The sequence below is a fragment of the Myzus persicae genome, unplaced genomic scaffold (assembly GCF_001856785.1).
Source record: "Myzus persicae strain clone G006 unplaced genomic scaffold, MPER_G0061.0, whole genome shotgun sequence".
NCBI lineage: Eukaryota > Metazoa > Arthropoda > Insecta > Hemiptera > Aphididae > Myzus > Myzus persicae.
In genome coordinates this window covers 69,205-89,172 of record NW_019103966.1, presented here as the reverse complement: position 1 = coordinate 89,172, position 19,968 = coordinate 69,205, and the positions used below count along the sequence as shown (strand labels likewise).

Genomic DNA, 19,968 nt, shown 5'->3' with positions numbered 1-19,968 from the left:
AATAGTCCACATAGGCGCAATAAGGTGCAATTGCTTGGTAGAAGGGCAGTCTGTGATAATTGATAAAACTAAAAATCACAATCAGACACTCAATAATTGGTAACCGATTTTAAAAATTGTTTCACATATACAAAGTTAATAATGTGAAAAAAAATAGTTATTATGATTTTAATTTCTAATTATAATTTTGAACCTGTATTTTATATGACTGTATTCAACATCTTTAATGGAAATTAAAATGAGGTGAATCCGCGGAAAATTGTCACGGGAAATTTTGAACACCACTACGCCGGGGCGCAGGTATTAAATGACTAATCAAACACAAATTTTAAATCATTTGTATTTTTAACAAGCAACGAAGTGCACGGGATCTATAATATATTTACCTACAAAATATAAAAACAAGTATTTGAATAATTATTTGTCAATTATGAATACAGTCTTTTTTTTATATAACTGTCTTTATGTTTGTACATAAAACATTTAAAGTATAATATTAAGTAGGTAGTAATGTAGTCAAATACTTAAAAGGTATAATAGTTGACATATAGTCAAATGATTTTTAATATAAATTATACAAATTTAAATAATACATATTGATTTCTTTAATTTTCAAATCATCAAAGCATCCTATAATAGTAAAATCAATCATCGTAAACTGTACTATATTTTCCTTTGTTCTCATTTCCTTTATATAAAATATAAGTCGGAAACTGAGTTTTAAAATGTTCAAAAAAAATTACCTGGCTCAACAATTCATGCTAAACAATAGCGGTTAACGTTTGAAAAAAAACTACAAAATACTCTTCAAATGCCGAACAAAACTCTGTAGTGCTTGAAAAAAAAAGTATAAAGTCCTTAATTAGACCTCGCCTCACCAGCATATGTCGTATCAATCTTATAATAAGTGCGCGTTCATCAGAACCAATTTTGTGTTGTTAGCTTTAATATTCGAGTGGCTTTCATGTATCGTCAAACTTATAAGTAAGAACACATCATCTATGTTAGAATAAGCTATGTCTTATTATTTTACGATGCATCAATGCTTAGGCGAATTACTTATATAAGATATACTATAAGTATAGTATATAGGAATTATAAAAAGCTCACAAGTTGCTTGAAAAATAAAATATCACGAAAAACTTACAAAAAAAACAAGAAAAATGTTCGATAATCGTTAAATTCACGCTAATCGCAGATGTTAAGACTGATGAAGCTGAACTTGAACTGCTGAAGGTACATTTTCTAATGTCAGTTTCTTAAGCCACTCTTCTTCCGAACCTAGCCTGTAATTCGGAGGCCAAGAAAAAGTTTTCCACGCTGAATATTTTCCGGTAACTTTCCAACTGAACCCTGGTCAATCAATTTTTGAGTCATGGGAAACGGATTAATTACTAAATATTTGTAAAAAAATTTGAGTATAACTTATGGTGGGGGCAGAGGTAGAGGCAACACACATACAATATTATTACGCCCGTTGAACTCCGTAAGTTTCAGTTTAAAATCTTAAGCTCATCATTGTATTCAGTTTTTAAAATACATAGTGTAGGTATTTTCCTGTTTCAAAAACGACAATGGTCGAGTTCATTTGAAATTTAGTTTTATTATATCATATTTTACTGTAGCAAATTACGATGGCAGTTGACAATCATTTGAGGTAACTTTATAGTACGTGACAGTACATAAACTTACATAAAATAGGATTTTTAATAACCAACAGTCTGAACCTACATAACCTAACAATAACACCAATAAGCAATGACCTCATTGTATTGAAAATGACAGCACATATATCTACCACATCACTGGGCTGAGCCACCTTCGAACAAGCTAAAAATCAAAACCAATCAGAATCATACCACCGTCACTTGAAAGACCAATTTTACAACAATCCACAGCATCAATTTATATAATTTTATTGGAGTACTTTTCTTTAAGTACTGTCGTTCCTCCGCCAAGCAGAAGTCTGCAGTACTTAAATCTACTATTAAATTGATGAATCACGACTCTAAAATCATCTCCATTATTAAAGCACGGAACATGTGCCTACATAGAAATAAAAAGTCCAGATTGAAATAGGTACTTGAAAACTGAGGGTTTCAAATTTCAAGTTTGATTTTAAGGTACTCATCATTATAATAATATAACATATTACTATAAAATCCCAATATTAATAATGATAATAGTATTGTAAATAATTTATTAAAGAATATAAAATGGGAGTAGTAATAGCATGTTTGGTGAATCGCACTGTAAATAATATTACACTAATATTATGTTTCTGGGCTTTCGAGTCCGCGACGATGCGTACTATACGTACGCGGAACGCTTGCGAAATAGGTGTTTTGAATCCCTCTAAATTATTAATAACTCAGCCGTATAGGTTTACCTACACATCTTCGTGCACGGTTGATACATTATTATGCTGTGGTACGAGACGAGAGGACATCACATATTTACATAACAGTTTAAAATAATGTTTACCTAATAATTATAGGGCTGTGATTTAAAAGACCTAAAAAAATGCCTTAAAAATCTTACAACATGCTCTTAGAAAACGTATTGACTTCTTACTGTTATTTTTTCTGATCACACTTTAAATACTTTTTTTTTTTTTCGTTTGAACCGACAGCAGAGGAGGATCTGTGTGAACACTACTACTCACACTTTAAATACTTAAATATAAGAATTGTTATGGCCTCTTTTATTATATTTCCATAAGCAAATGAAAACTGTGGTGGACGAGTGTCCACCACAGGGTAGACATAGATATATAATATATATATCTATATACCTACACATTCCATACTTTCTGACCCGAACATCATCATGTACCTACCCCAGCCAATATGCTGGATTTATAGCAACAATAAATTGTAAACTACAATTATTTTCATTCACTTCAAGAAAAAAAAATTAGAAGGATTGTATAAAAACTTGAAAAATAGCTTAAAAAGTTGAATTTTCATCCAAACTCATTCTCTACTTACGAGTTAGCTTTATGTACGTTATTATAAACAACCAGGCACCAAAGTAACGTTTCATCTAAATCCAAACCCTAATGGCTAAGAACAATACCTAAATAGCTTTGTTGTACACAGACGCAGGCGTAATCAAGAATTTTCAACAGGTAGAAGAATATTTTTAAACATTTTGTACATACATGTAAAGGGTAGATTATGCACCTAGTGGAGGTGTTTTAAAGAAAGTTGGTAGGTAACAAAAACTGAAATAACTACAAACATTTTTTAAATTTTTTTAAATACTTAAATAAGTAAAATATAATATTATGAACTATTTAAAATCAGGTTGACTTGAAGTTTCATAATACATGTATATATATACAGACCGATTGGGGGCGTTCAAACACAGCACAATGATTTACGACTAATGCGTGTCGCCACTGAATTAAAATAACTATTATAATAATTATCATACGCAGGTGTTTTATTAAACAAGAGACTTGTACGTGAGATAAAATATAGTTAAAGCAATTATAAACATACATTTATATGCGCCACATAATAATTTATAATATAAACTGGCGGTTACTCTCTCTGTGACGTCGGTTGTATATAAACTTACCCACTCTCTAAATACATACAGTGTGAGTTGTGACTCACCGAGCATGCTTGCCCCCATTTTTTTCATTAAATACGTATTTAATAATGAATTCATTCAAATACTTATTTTCGGAATTTTTTAAGCCTACGTATGGCCATATTTTCTAATGGATTATATTTTGTGCGATTTTAAGAGTGTCCTGGGACTTACTTATTTTTTCAAATGAGCACTCTTTTACTATAAATTATACCTTCAACAATTTATATGAGGTATGAATTTTAGAAAAATTCTATGTATACAACTTAAATTTGAACTGTAGCAGTTTCTTCTGAATTATTAGGCTAACAGTATTACGGATAACAGTTTAAGGCTTAAGCAGACGTTTAGGGAGGCTTTTACGATTTGAAAATCATATTTCAGAAAGAATATAAGTCACTAGGTAAGAAAATTATTGACTGCGGTACAAACACGCACGACAGGCACCGTGTATAATATATCATATTATGTCACATACATGCGTGTGTGTATATTATTATCGCGTTTATAATAACATAATTTCATATGATATTATATTCGTGCGTAGAACTGCGGTCGTATTTGATAGATTTCAAAAAACTTAAAAATAATGACAACATTATAAGACAAAAATGAACTCACGACGGAGCTGTAAATGTGTGTGGAGCAAAACATTAGAACAATGTGTTATGTCACGTGTAAAATTTAAATGCGTCGAATTTACTGACTCACATTTTTGGCACTGAATCAATGGTTTGTCTCGTTGAATCACGCACAAGCAATCTGCCTATATATACAAGGTGGTCCATTTCAGTGTATATGCTTAAACTTAACTTATTTGAAAATATTTTATTTTACATGATTCGATTTCATTGCAAAATTACTTTTTTCCAATTTTTTTTATCGTTTTTTAAGTTTTTAATTTGAACGACTAAATATTATTAAGTATTTTTGATTTTATATTTTGTAGTATTTCGATGGATAAAAATTGAACTACGAACGACTGGTTTATTTAATTAGTTTTAAGTTTAGATGAGAGGAGTACCGGACTAACATTTTTTGAGAATAACGCTGTTCCGTTATAGTATAGGTTTTTCTATGATACCTTTTTTAGATTTTAAAAACGAATACAACAGAGTTACGTTGTAACAATATTTAGAGAATGTGGAATTATGTACCCATAATATATGTATGTACCTATCTACTATAACTTATACAATGAATCAGTTAATTGACAAAGCAGTATATGCGTACGAGTTTGAAAATAAAAAATTGAAAAACATAATATTATAAAACCATAACTCGAGAAAATTATATATTATAAAATATATGATTTTTATACAAACATCTATAAATAATTTCTAATATGATAATATTACTATTGCTAATTAAATAAGTATTCCTTTCATACGCATAGTGGAGAGCGTTATCGTCTATGAACACGCCACTGTTGTAAAGTGTAATCGTTTGTACAACTTTAACTAATGAAAGCCAACAGTAACAATAACAGAGTGGGTAGTTATTGCTAATTAAAATAAATATTTTACTTGCTAAACAGTAGAAAATATTTTTGGATGCGTTGTTTCAGATATCAGTCGGTAAAAAGGCATCAAGAAAACAGTAATTGTATGAATAATTATTAATAAATAGTGATTTTTCAATCTTTTTGATAATATACCAATTAATGGAAATTGCCTGCAATGTATCTCATTTATGTGTGGTACCTATAATTATAATGACAGTGGACTTCACACAGTTTGAAGTATGAATTTAATTATTAAAATTAGTTTACTAAGAAAATTATAATAATTTAAAATATAATTCTATTTACATTTAATTGTAAATTTTGACTTGGCTAAAAATTTAAATTTATATCTGATATATTATGTGTATTCAGATATTATGAACGCCTCGCAAAAATATGCCACACATAACTTTCATTTAGGTATAGTAAAACACCATAGAACTACTATTCATTACTTTATCAGGAGCGATAGATGCGTACGATCTGTATACACTGTGACGTTAATCTATTAATAACTATTTTTATCTTTATAATCTCGTATTTTGTTTTCTGCAGCTCAAAACTCTTAAAATATATCATACTAACCGTATATATTTGCATCTAATTTCGTGACAAAAATACGACGAAGTCATCTACGGGGGAGTCTTACAACATGACTGAAAATCGATATTTTTTCCTCGTCTGAGGTGACTTCAAAAGTTCTGTCTTTAAGCTCAGTATTGCAAAACCACAGACGATGTCAAGATGACAAATCTCATTTTAACGACACTAAAACATACGTAAAAATGATAATAAGTTATCCTTATTTTAAAATTAAATTCCTCAGATAATATTATCAGACGTATTATAAAATGTTGCGAGCAAAGTGAACAATATATCTGCTATATTTCTATGACAATAAACACCTAAAATTTTATTTTAAACAAAATATCTATGAAGAATCATATCTAGATAAATATATTTGTTTAAATAATATTGGGCTTACACTAAGGTGCGGTTCTAAATCAAAATTGGCAGGACACAAAGCATATTAAGTGTATATATGAATAATTTTAAGGTTAATTTATATTTTCAAAAATATTATGTGATTATTATGACACATTATGGACATGAATAATATACCTTCAGACTGTATTATTATTGTAAAAAAACCCTCATATTTTGTTTTTGCTTTTTAAACTTATCAATTTTTAATTTAATATTATTCATAATTATTTTGTTTTCATGTAAACATTTTAAAGATTCACACGAAAAAAAGATAAATTAAACTCATTGTTAGGATAATATTCGTACAATAATTTCTGGTAGTTACATTAAACGCCACATATGTCATATATATTTATATATTTTTCCGGTCATTATTGAAAGACTCTAACCTTCATTTGATGAGAAAACAAAAAATTATTTCAACAAACATAGCAATTAAAAATGTCTATTAAAGGTTCTTTTAAAACATAATGTCATATTATATTGTCTTCGATATTAATTCTATTATAGAATGATAAAATAAAAGTATTGCATCAAATTCGGTGTACACTATATTGTGTTTGCATTTCCTTGTCCAAATAATTAATTGATTGATTAATCTAATAGAATCATAGTAGCCAAATTCACTAGAATTTACTATAAAAAAACAACAATAATAATCATGGATTGTGTATTTAAATTTAAATTTTTCGAAATCAATATTAAACTTTCTATACTTTGAGTATTTTATATATCTCGTATAACATAATATAATAGATATAATTGTATTCATACTGGTACAATATACATATAATTGTATGTACCTATAATACTTTATTTAGAATTTACTTTTATAAATTGAATTATATTAAAATATTTACCAGCTTAGGAATATTATTATTTATATTTAAAGAATCAGTATTGATGGTTATTCTTTCTCCTAACATTTAAAAAAATGTATAGCTACATCAAAATTGCCTACACGGAGCGCCGTGTTACTGCTTAACTATAATAATAATTTGTTATATATTATTATATACCTACTAAATGAGTATTATAAACTCTGTGCGTACATTATTCTGTCGATCTTATATCACTAATTGTTGTTGTTCTAGTTGTTTAGTGTTAATTATATTCCACAGTGTCCAAATAATTTGTTTGTATATAAAATGAGATCGTTTTATTAGTTACTTTTTTTTTACAACTTATACAATAAACAATTATCAGGGATTGAAATCGACATTTTTTTTGTGTTACTCTAAACTTTATATTGACATCAAAAACAATTCGAATCCATAATTTCTATGAAAATAATATTCGATTTGTAGTTTTTAAACAGAAATCGATTAAAAATTGTAAACAAAAATTAATTAAAATGTAAAAATTGAAATAGCTTTAGTATTGTTTATCGGTAGGTAATATAAGTTATAAGTAAATGTCTATCTATTATTCTCACGTAGGAAGAAATCTAAAATAAAATATTGTGGTATTGTGGTTAAAATTTAAGTGGTATTCTAAATCGAAAAAAAAATGTTAGTAAAAAATACCACTGAAAAAAAAACCACAACAATAATGATTGCACCATTTTAATAATAAGCGAAATTCATATTGAAGTTAAAACAAATTAAAATCCATAATTTATATCAAAATATTGACCATTTTAATAAATACATAATACATATACATATCAATTTAAAGTTTAAAGAAAAGTGCCTATCTAATAATAATTTAAAATTCAACAAAAGCTAATATAGGCACAGGTCTACACTTTTCCAAGTGATCGTATTCAATGTTTTCAATCCAAAACTGATATAGCTACACGCAAAGCACCTTTTTATGTAACAATAATCCATTTCATACACATTGATCTCAGACATCTCTCAAGTCCGTTATTAAGTTATAAAGCGTAGGTATGACAGAAGGTTAAAAATAATTTTCTGACTCCCATAAATCCTGTAACTAAAGGACTTACATAAAAAAATATCAAAAGTGTTAGTAATCCCGAAAAAGGCCAAAAAGGCGGCTCAGTGGTTTCGTTTTTTTTTTGTTTTTAACTACCCACCATAGTCATATTATAATAAATATGAATATAATTGTATAAATACTAAATAGTTATTTTGATAATTTATCTTATATTACTATAGTATTCGATAGTAAACAATAATTATTATTAAACTAGTATCAAAATTCATGAGAGGATTCTCTTCATTCTGAGAAAAGTGTCTTTTTTCTTTCTTTATTTTGGCACCTTGCGCCTACATCACATTCACATATTATGCTGATATTTATGTAATAGGGTCGTGTGATAAAACCAATTTTAAATTCAAACATATTTAATAAATATAGGTTAGTGTATCAGTTTAGTTCGATGTTGACTCTATATACGGACACACGTCTGTCTGATAAGCTCGCTCCGTTATCGCGGTATTTCGATATCGAAATTATTTTCCGCAATAAAAAAAAAATGTAAATATTATATGTACATCAGTGTAAACAAATTGAGTTCACTGTATCTATCCAATACGAACGATAAAATATTATCATGGTAATAATAAAAAATGTTCTCCGCAATTCGATTCGGGTTCCTTGAGCTCGAAGAAAGTCCAAAAGCATTGAAACGTCGATACCCTGCCCTCAGAACCCTCCGAATCCACTGTAATAGTGGAGGGAAACCATATAATTATGTTCAGTTAATCGGTGTATGAAGTAGTCGACTTGTCGAGTACCAGAGTACCTAACCGGTACCCGCCGATCTTGAGCAATAACCCGTACTTTAAGTACTTAATTTATGTATGAGCAAATCGGAATCTCCCCGATCAACCAAACTATCGCACATATTATAAATGCAACTAACTATGCACTGCATTCGAAAACACACATTAGTACAATTCGTACACTGCATTCACTAATTGACCCTCGTGTAACTCGTTATCTTAATTTTTGATTATAAGTCGGGAGAAAACTATGTTTGAATCAGTTGCACCATTTGGTTTTATAATAGTGGTACCAAAAAGTAAGTAGTCAAATTGTATTTCATCGAAAAACCTCTTCAAACTAGACATAGTTAGGAAGGCACATGAGTACATGTATCATAATATGATGGCTGCATTACAGGTGAGTCCCATACAATTGATTTTCTAATTTTATAGTCGAAGTGCTTTATATTAGTAGTACATCAGTGCTTGTTATATTATTATTTATTATGGTCGTTCGCCTTTCGTGATAGTGTAATCTAATCAGTGTAATTATTAAATCAAACTAATATCTTACCTGCCCAATGATACATGCAATTCGACTTATATTGAAGTTAATATGTAACGTTTAGTGTGCTGTTTCGTATTATTCAGTACAGTTATTCTATATTCAACTTTATTTCAAATGTCTGAAATGTTAAGTGAAAAAGCTAAAAAAGAAAAGTTTTGCTGTAACGGACAGTTTCAAATTTCGTTTTCATAAAAAAAACTTGCGAATAATATTGACCAGTATTTTTGTAAGTAAACTAAATAATCTAGTTTCAAAAAAATGAGTTTATAAATTAATAGTTTTTAAATCAGCTATAAACTCAAATATTTGAACTATTTAAATGTAATGTAATTTTAAGTTTCCCTGACGTAATCATTGTTTATTACAAGTAAGAATAAATAATGTATTTTTAATCATACCAATCTCTATCAAATGCAAACGTAGTTATTGACAGTCTTAACTCTAAAGTATGTAAAAAAGAGAAGGAAAATACTTTTTTACATCAATTTTTTGAGATTCAACTTTTTATAACTGTCTATCAGATATCATATTACCTATGTGGATTTAAGGTCCACACAAAAAAAAACTTTTTCCCTAGCGAAATCAGCTAATGCCTATTGGCACTAAATTTTTCACACATCATATTCCCCGAAACCCGGGTATAATGTTCTTTACTTCGTTTATTTTTAACATAGCTCACACATGAATTTTGTTTTGGCTCAGGAAATCGAATATTTTTTTTGTGTATATACAATATACAGAGTTGCCTTTGGTTACAGAAATAATATTTATACACATTTAAAAAAAAATGATTAATGACTTGGCCAACCCACTACCACTCGTCTTATGGGATTTCTTTTAAATAAAATAATTGAATATTTAATTAATTGTTTCAAATTGTAATGCTTGTATGTTTGTAGCTTAGATAGACTCAAAACATCCTCAACCGGATTTCACGAAAGTTTTGGAAATTGTTGTTCAAGTAGAGATATCAGGAAAGTTTAGATAATATTATTGTAATATGAACCGCATATGAAAACAAACCAAGTGCGGTATCTAATCTACCATAAAGTGACCCATCTCAGTCAAATTAATTAAAATTGATCGAATTTACTCGTGAACTGAAATATAGGTTCCTACACTAAAACTGATTTTAACGCCGAATTTTCTGTTTGTTCATTTTTAACAGAACGAGGAAATTAATAATATTAGAAAAATCCAAGATGTGAGAGCATCACGTAGTATTCAAATTATCTACGACACATGAAAATTTGATTTTTTAAACAAATAATGAACAAAATATTTTACCATAATATCGTATCAAGTATAACCTACCTATCTAAGGACATAAACGGTTGTATTATAATATGTATCTATATATTATATATAGTACCTATTTTTAACATTTTATCCTACAACGATTAGCCATGTACTATATACTAATAAATTAATAGTAATTATATTTCAAATATACTTATGACTAGATCCACTGGCTACTGGATATAGGTATCTATTGATTCTTCAAATAATATGCATTTTCTTAATTAAAAAAAACATATTTTATATAATACGGTTATCAGCAGTTATCTTTGTTATTACCAAGGTTAAGGAGTAGGGACTTCACATGTAACGATAGAAATCTTTAAGACAAAGTCAGCTGGTTATACAGCTAATATAGTAACTAATAAAATTCATATTATTTTATTGTATTGTACCTAACCATAAAGTTAACCCAAGTTTTAGCACTATTATGTGGTTTGTTCGCGCCACTGAAACACCGAACATACCTATAAAATACTTATATATAATAGGTACAAGGCACAGAGGAAGAGATATGATGTCACGAGAACGCACACGCACATCACACATACACGCACATAGGTATAATAAATTATTACAGAGAACAGGGTCAATCGAAAAACCGTAAACGTACGTGCCAAATATTCCATCGGTATATAGGCATCATCATGTTATATAGGATGATTCAGCAAGGCACACTCGGATAAAAAAGTTTTATTATTAATGAAAAATGATTATATAATAGTTTAAATTTAAAGAAAAACTGATATGATTTCATAGGTTGGACTGCACATTTTGGAGCTTTTGAAATTCATTCATTAAATTAAGAATATAGAATCTTTAAATTTAATCAAATGGACTACACGTCTGTTAGTCATAATAATCAGTTTTTTCATGCAAGTGCAGTGCGATATGAATTCCCTAAAATTATAGCAAAAAACTTCCGTAAACAGTTATATTCATGACAATCATACTCAATGATACTGTGATATTAACTCGAAGGTGTGCTATTGACTATTATTTTTATCAAAAAAAAAAAAAAATAGCCTGCTTAAGTTAAACTTAGCCAAGTTAAAATTACAATTTAAAAATGCTTATAAATTAGTATAAATAATACTTACAGATGAATTCACTAATACACCTTAATCTTAAAAATAACAACTNTTTCGTAATGGACAGCCATATTTATTTATTTTTAAGTAATACATTATTATGACACTATGTCTATTTTTCAGATTTGTTACCTGAACTCAGTTAAAATATTCATGACAATCATACTCAATGATACTGTGATATTAACTCGAAGGTGTGCTATTGACTATTATTTTTATCAAAAAAAAAAAAAAAATAGCCTGCAGTTTAATTTTTATTTTATTTGCAGAGTATCATTATAATGAAATATTTTTCTTATAAAAATAAATTGATGAAATCATTTGATTAGTAAAAAAATAAGTAATGTATAAAATATACTTAATATTGTACTAGGTATGATGAACTACCATATTTTCAAAAATCATTATTTTAGAATTTTCTAGACATGAAATAATTTTCAAAATATTTTGTAACTTTTTGTCATTCTTTTTTATGTGTACTATAATTTTTGTTTGTGACAAAAAGAGCTTGACAATTGAATGCAAAGTTCTTCATTAAAAGCGCTTGCAGAAATTAAAAAATATATTTAAAAACAAACATATTTACCTAGTCGCAAATTTTTTTGCAGTTAAGCAGATAGTTTTCTTTTTAAATATTTACGTTACTAAATAAGAATTCTATCGAGTAGTTTAAAATGGTTTTATAAAAATATAAAATACAATATATAATATTTGATTTAGTGGTTGCTTTTAAATTTACAAAATTTAAAATGTTCATAGATCAGTAATTATAAATATAATTTTCAAAACTTCATAGGCCCCATATCATCCAAACCCATTAACTTGCATTAATATTATCCTTAAGGAGATATCAGGGCACTATTTGTTTTTCTCTCTGACTCATGAGCAACATGTCAAATTTACGTTCAATAAAACCAACCCAATGAATTCATTTATTATCAAACTTTAAGTTAAGAACAATACTCGTATCACTAGGTTAGCATTTTTAAGATATTTTTATTTGTGTGTAAGTTAAAATTACAATTTAAAAATGCTTATAAATTAGTATAAATAATACTTACAGATGAATTCACTAATACACCTTAATCTTAAAAATAACAACTCAGAGTTGATTCTGCTAAACATAAATTTGCTTTGCTTCATGTAGGTCAGAGGTAAGAAATATGGTCCTCTGGCATCCTTTTAATAAACAAAGTTAACCAATTTAAAAAAAAAAACAAATTTTTTGAATTTCGAATTAGATACAATATCGGCATTTTCAAGAGAGCCTTCTTTTTATCAATACACAGAAAAAAAAGAATGGTTTATAATACCTGGACACTTTTTTAAGGGTACTTGTACAAAATCAAAGTATTTGAAACTGTAATCCTCGTCCATACTTGAAAGTTCCAAAAATCAGAATTTTAATAAATAAATTACCAAACCAAATAAAGGTAGGGAACATGCTTAGTGAAACACCCTGTATATATGGTCGTTCGATATCTATTGAAGTGCTAGAGGCTGAGAATTTCACTCGTCTGTCAGTTTTTTTTATTCGGACATCGCCCAGAGAAAGGCGATAAACGCCCACGGATACCTACAAATAAATTGTATAATAATGATGATCTGGTACTCTTTCTTAAAATTATTTAAAATATGTTTTAAATACTTTCTGGATGAATCTATTTGTATCTGTATTTAAATACCTACTATCTCAAAAGTATTTTTTACATAATATTGCTTATCAATATTATGAACACATAGGTACCTATATACGCCATAGGCACGCGTGGCTGAATGATTTATATTACTAAAACGTATTGGTCTTATTGACACAAACATAATTTAAATCGTATTATATCATAGTATAATAATAATAATAATAAATATTATGTGTTTATAGTGGTAAAGCTTGCGATTATCAAGTTTAAAATGTAAATTATTACAACTTTATAGTAATATTGAATAATACAAAATCTTATTTTTTTAATATCGGTTTGATGTAAGAATAAATATTATATTCGACTTTGTATTTTATTATAATCGTGATGGTAATAAGAACATTAATTTAGAAAGTTTACAATTCAAATTCATCACATGATTAATGTAGGTATCTACACCAGCTATGTATACCTATACATCATTTATACCTATGTCTCATAGGTACAGGTATATCTTATATTATACAGAAACCTTATATATAGTATACAAATTCGTACAATTGAACGATTCGATATCGAAGACAACTTTCTTTAAACGGCTAATATTTTCAAGGAACTTCGAGTAATCTCTGTCTCAAGTTAAAAAATCATTATAGCTGATGATTTTTTTTTATAAAAAAACGAAAATTATTCAAATCATTAAATGTCATATATTTTATACAATTTTATAACTCTGTAAGTTATATTCATATAATATATTGAAACAAATACGGTATATAATCGACACTTATTGATAGTATCATTAGTAACAAATATATTGGATAAAAAAGAGTTAATATTGTAAGTATTATACTTATACGAATTAAGTAGGTAACTACCTGCAGTGGCACTAATACTATCTCGAGTGTAAAATGTTTAGAAATAGTTTTGCCAAAGTATTTATGAAGATCTATTTTTCAATTCTTTATGTTCATTTTTTTTTTGATAGAGAGAGAAAGAGAGAGAAAGAAGGAGAGACATTGAAAGAAAACCGGAAAATCCTTTTTTTTAATGTTAGCACTTAAAATACAAATGTAACAAAACATACACTAGCACCTAAAAAAAGCAACAAAAAAAATGTGTATGAACTCCTAATATTATGAAACGAATTTCTATATCACTTAGCTATACGTTTTGAACGGTTATTTTAAAACATGCTTACTCAAATACAAGTCCCTGGACTTTGTTATTATTACTCCTTAACATAATATATTAGTTACATTAGAAATTTAGAATCTGGAAGGTATTCAGTTATAAATTTATAAATTGTCACATTTTAATATAATTTTATTAAAATACCACTTTCGTAATGGACAGCCATATTTATTTATTTTTAAGTAATACATTATTATGACACTATGTCTATTTTTCAGATTTGTTACCTGAACTCAGTTAAAAATATTGATATATAATATTTGAATGCTGCCTGCCACATTCGAGGGGAAATTATTGCTAGAAAGTTCTTAAGCAGTTTTAGTAAATACGGAGTGGGATACGCTCTCTTTGGCGAATCATCGACGCAAACAAATTTTACTTGGTACCTTTATACAATAATACAATTTCAATTCTCGATACTCAAAACTCCAAATTCTATTGAAATAAATCAAAACACATAATATTATATCGTTGACAAATAAAGTCAAATGTGTTGTGATTATTATAAGCCGTAAAGCTCGCTATGGGAAATGTGAGAATTATTGAGTACACACAAAAAAGAAAAATTCATAAAATAATACCTATAAAATAAAAAACACTGAAAACGAATGTGGTATGATAGAAACAAATAATTACTAACCACTAACCTTGTATTAAAATGTCAAGTGAAAATAATAAAAACTTGCAAATATTAAAAGAAAAACAACCCAACCATAAATATATCATGTTATACAATTAAATCTCAAAACGATAATGTATCATCATAAAATTATAAATCCACTGTGCATAAAAATAACTCGAACGTTAAAAATAATATTTATTCGAGATATTATTTAGAATAAAATATTTAATGACATACACTATAATACACTATATACACTGATTATTTATAAATATTAATATTATAATGGTGCAATTCAAATTCGAAATTATTGTTCATAATTCTTAAAATTTCAAATTAATATACCCAAAAAGTACATAATATAGGTAGGTAGGTGCCTACGTGTTAAAACGCAAAACACAATTGTAAAATGCTAACTATAAACTATCCAATCACAATTGTCCATATTTTTAACAACAGATTAAAAAAATCGCATATTTATAATAGTATGAATGCTTATTATGTTTCAAAATATTATTTTATTTTGTTATAACAAGCATAAGCTTTGCTGTTTGTTCGGTATATTTTCAAAATTTTTTCAGAAAATTCCATACTTTTTGTCCCTTTAGTGTTTCTGTAATTAATTTCCAGTAAATCTAATAAATAGACAGGTAATGACGTACTGAACTGGTCGGACACTCCTATTCGAACAATTGATAACAGACAAAACACAAAAAGAACGCTTATCCTTGTAAAACCAAATATACATTCTTCGCGCCGCTTATAGAATCTAAAATGAGTTGATTAAGTATAGTATTTATTACACTTTAATTACCTACGTATAGCATATATAATGCATCTATCTAACTGCGCAGACGCTGTACAAATTTCAATTTATGAACGACGAAAAAAATCACCTCACTAAACTATCTAACTATGTATAGAAAAATGACGTAATTTTTTCCATTGAATTGTTCTTGGTTAGAAATTCCAAACCTGCTCTCAACTTCATTAGATATATAAATATACAGGGTGATCCATTTAACGCAAGGCACACATTATTTCAGAAACGATATAAACGTTATTGAACGTATTTTTAATATAATTTTTAATAGTTAAAAAATAACATTTTTTAACTTTTTTAACGATAACACGCATATTTATTAATTCCTTATTCCAAAGCAGAATAAAAATAAAAACTAAATTTCTGATGAACGTATCCAAACCGACATAGGGAGTATCCCGAAAAATGTTGATTCATTACTCCGCTCATCTAAACATTAAAATATCTTTATGTCTTATAAAGCTCTAAGTCATAAGCATAAATGATATAATATCTGTCCGAAATTTGATTCCAATTATTATCAGAATATGTTCTGCTTCAGAACATAAAATGCATGTTGTCATTCAAAAAAGTAAAAAAACTTAAAAATAACGATACTAAAAGTAAAAATTTTGTTTTACCACGACTTAAAATCATGTAAAAGAAAATAAACGTAATTGTTTTCTAAAATTATGAGTATATTATGTTTAATAGATCACTCCTTAATTATTATGTGTTTATGAATACTGCAGCAGTTGAGCAGTGAACCACAACATGATACTGATATTAATATTATTTTTCAAATTTGTTAAGTTTAAAATATAAAATTAAATGTGAATTATGAGATTCCAATAATCTACTGGGTAGAATTAATAGTATATATTATGTTAGAATAAAATCAGTAATTATTTTGACTGACATAAACATAATACGACGATACAGAGAAATGAGATGATATTTTTTAACTCGCACTTAAGTTAAGTTAATTTTTTTCCAATTCAGTTAATAGATAAATTAAATAAACTAAGTTTGAAATTCAGTTCATAAATATCGTTAGTAAGTTGATTTAATTTTCAGGCAAAAATAAAGATGTTCAAAATTGGTGGTATTAAAATATAAGCAGTGGTGGATTTATTAGTCGTTTAGTTAGTTGTACAAGGCCCCTTTATATATAGTTTTGCTGATTGGCGTTTCAATCTCAAATTCACAACTGAATATAAGTAATAACTATCACTTGGAATATAATGAAAGTGGACGGAAAATATGATGAAAACGAAAATTTATGAAAATTAAAAATTATGTTAACTGACATGATATGTACGCTGCCGTGTAGTTTTTATTATTATTTTTTTTTTAACTAAGGACATTGTGTTTCCTATGTGTATTTGACAACGATCTTTAAAAGGGCTTGAATATAATAATAATTGTTCTCTTACCCTACAGTCTCCACCTCACATATAAATCGTGCTCAAAAATCACCATAAATTATAATTCTATTTTTTAAAAAAAAATAATAATAAGTACATGATTTTTAATATTATATTGTGTGGTTATAATAATGGCATAACGTCGTCGAATATGAGAGTGGGAAGTTTAATTTATTTTCTTTATTGTTCTGTAACCTTACCTACATAAAATATTAAGAACCGTGACAAAAGTAGGTAAATATAAATACAATTTGGGTTTCAGATAATAGTTCTTACCTCTAGTTTTAAACCCGAGTTATTTATAAATGTATTTAAGTTCTGTATAAGTTATCCTTATCTCGGACAAGTGTATTACCAATTATGTGAAACATTTCGTAGTTTTTTAATTGTTAATTACAATCGGGAATCCGAGTTATCTCGGTTTGGAAACGCTTAAAAAAATATGTAATTTCATACCAGAATTATTGCAGTGATTATTACTATCATTTAGGTACATAGGTACTGTATGTCTGTATGTGATAATTATACATAATTATATGTTGTTAGGTACTACTTATGCTATTAAAACTTGGCCACCATAATTTAATATCATCAATAATTATTTATGTCATTTATGATGAGAAAAGCTTTTGCTGTTGAAGGTACTTATAATCGTAATTACCTACTGTTGTAATTCGTCGATTGAAAAATAATATAAATTTTATATGATGATTATTCAATTAACAAATTAACGGTACTTAATTTATTTTGAATATGATTATCTATATATTAACTAATATATGTTCTTATTAAACAATAATATTCTTATTAAACATAATAATATAATTGTTATATTATATAATTTATTAATGGTATGTATTTGCAAGGCTAGATAAGTTAATGAGTTAATTCAGTTAAATTAAGTTAATATGCATTAAGAACAAAAGGTTAAAAGTTAAAAGTTACTCTAATTTTTGGTTAACTCAGTTAAGTTAAAAGTTAATTTTTATATAACGCTAACGTACTTTATATTTTACTAACCAGAAACTAAATTATATCATTGTTAATAATTTATACAGTATTTCCATACAAACTATAGATTAAAAAAATATAGAATTTTTAACTTAAAACAATTCAAGTTAAATATGTGTTGACATGAAAATTAAATAGACTAAAATAGTGAAATGTAACGAAATTAAAAACAAAATAAATTAACTTAACTTAACTTGATGAACTTTAATGAAAAATTAATTCGTTGACTTCGTGTTAATTTAAAAACAAATTCAGTAAGTTAATAATTAAGTTAATGAAAATCTAAAATTAACTAGTTCGGTTAAAAAATCAAAATTAAATTAACTTTTTAACTCGTTAATTCCCTGCCTTGTGTGCTATATGTGCTCGATACAGTCATAAAAGTACATAAACTATGCCTGTATGATATCGAAGTTGAACCAACCGAAATCTTCAAATTACCCAGGTGATAATATTATGATATTATTATATGTGTATTATTGAACAACGCTTACTTTATACAATCTTTTGTGCTTCCAGAATATATATTACATGTATTTATATTTAAAATATAAATATTATTATAAATAGCAATAGTTGATTTTCGATAGCGAGACTTATGTCTGTGTACGCAAATCGTATAATTAAGAAATTTCACAGATTCACATTAGTAACCAGCTTTTACCTACAACTCAAATAGTACGTAGGTACCTTTATGGTCTTTGTGTTTTCTCAGTAATTGCATATGTACTTTTTTAAAAGATTTTTTTCCACACAATTTGAAGTCATATTACTACAATATGACATTTTTTTAAAAAACTGTATCATTTACTTACTTATATAGTATATATATGTATTATATAAGTTATTTACTTTTAAAATTATTTTTTGAAAATGTTGATGCAAAAATTCGAATACTAAACATATAATTAATATTATCTATAATCATTTCAAATGAAGTCGAGTAAAGTGGAACGTTGCAAAAGGTTTGAGCTCATCTAAATGTACTTAAAATGCTTATAACTCATAACTTATAATACAAGTAAATAAATATTATTTACTATAGGTACACGTTTGAAATTCGATTATTGTTTATTTAAATCCTCAGAAAAATACTCTGCCCCGGAATGCATGAAATTTCAAATGTTTGGTCATGGTAATTGTCATTTAAAAAGGTAAAAACTGTGGTAATGACTTCAAATTATGTGAGAAAAAAATCGTTTTCAAAAACTTATAAATTAACCGAGAAAATGACTATTTAGTGTTAAAATATAATCTAACCTTGTATCATAATTTTACGCAACGGCCAATACAGCTGTGACGTAGCCGCAGAAGATGTGTATAGTTATACACTTTACAAGAACAATACGGTTAGAACAAAAAAAATTCTGAGTGCAAGTCATCCCAGTACAATATAAAAACGTATCCGCCGCTCTCGCACGCGTTATCCTTTCTTGTATTATATCCTCAAATAATAATATAATTACATTGTTTCCCTCCTACTTTAACCTTCAGGTCGTTATCGTTTGATTATTAGAAAATTAATATTTTCTATATTATGCACCTGCA

The 19,968-nt window shown here is 27.3% G+C and overlaps 1 protein-coding gene across 4 annotated transcripts in view; it reads right to left on the bottom strand.

Annotated features, from left to right (window-relative positions):
• LOC111036997 (calcium release-activated calcium channel protein 1-like) overlaps positions 1-19,968 on the bottom strand; it is a 65,217-nt gene that overhangs the window by 19,170 nt on the left and 26,079 nt on the right. For 2 of the 4 annotated variants that reach the window (XM_022319340.1, XM_022319341.1), the window contains exon 2: positions 5,690-5,872. The exons of the other annotated variants lie outside the window; for them this stretch is intronic. The gene's annotated coding sequence lies outside the window, so the exon portion shown is untranslated. The remainder of the gene's footprint in view (positions 1-5,689; positions 5,873-19,968) is intronic. 4 annotated transcript variants of the gene reach the window in all.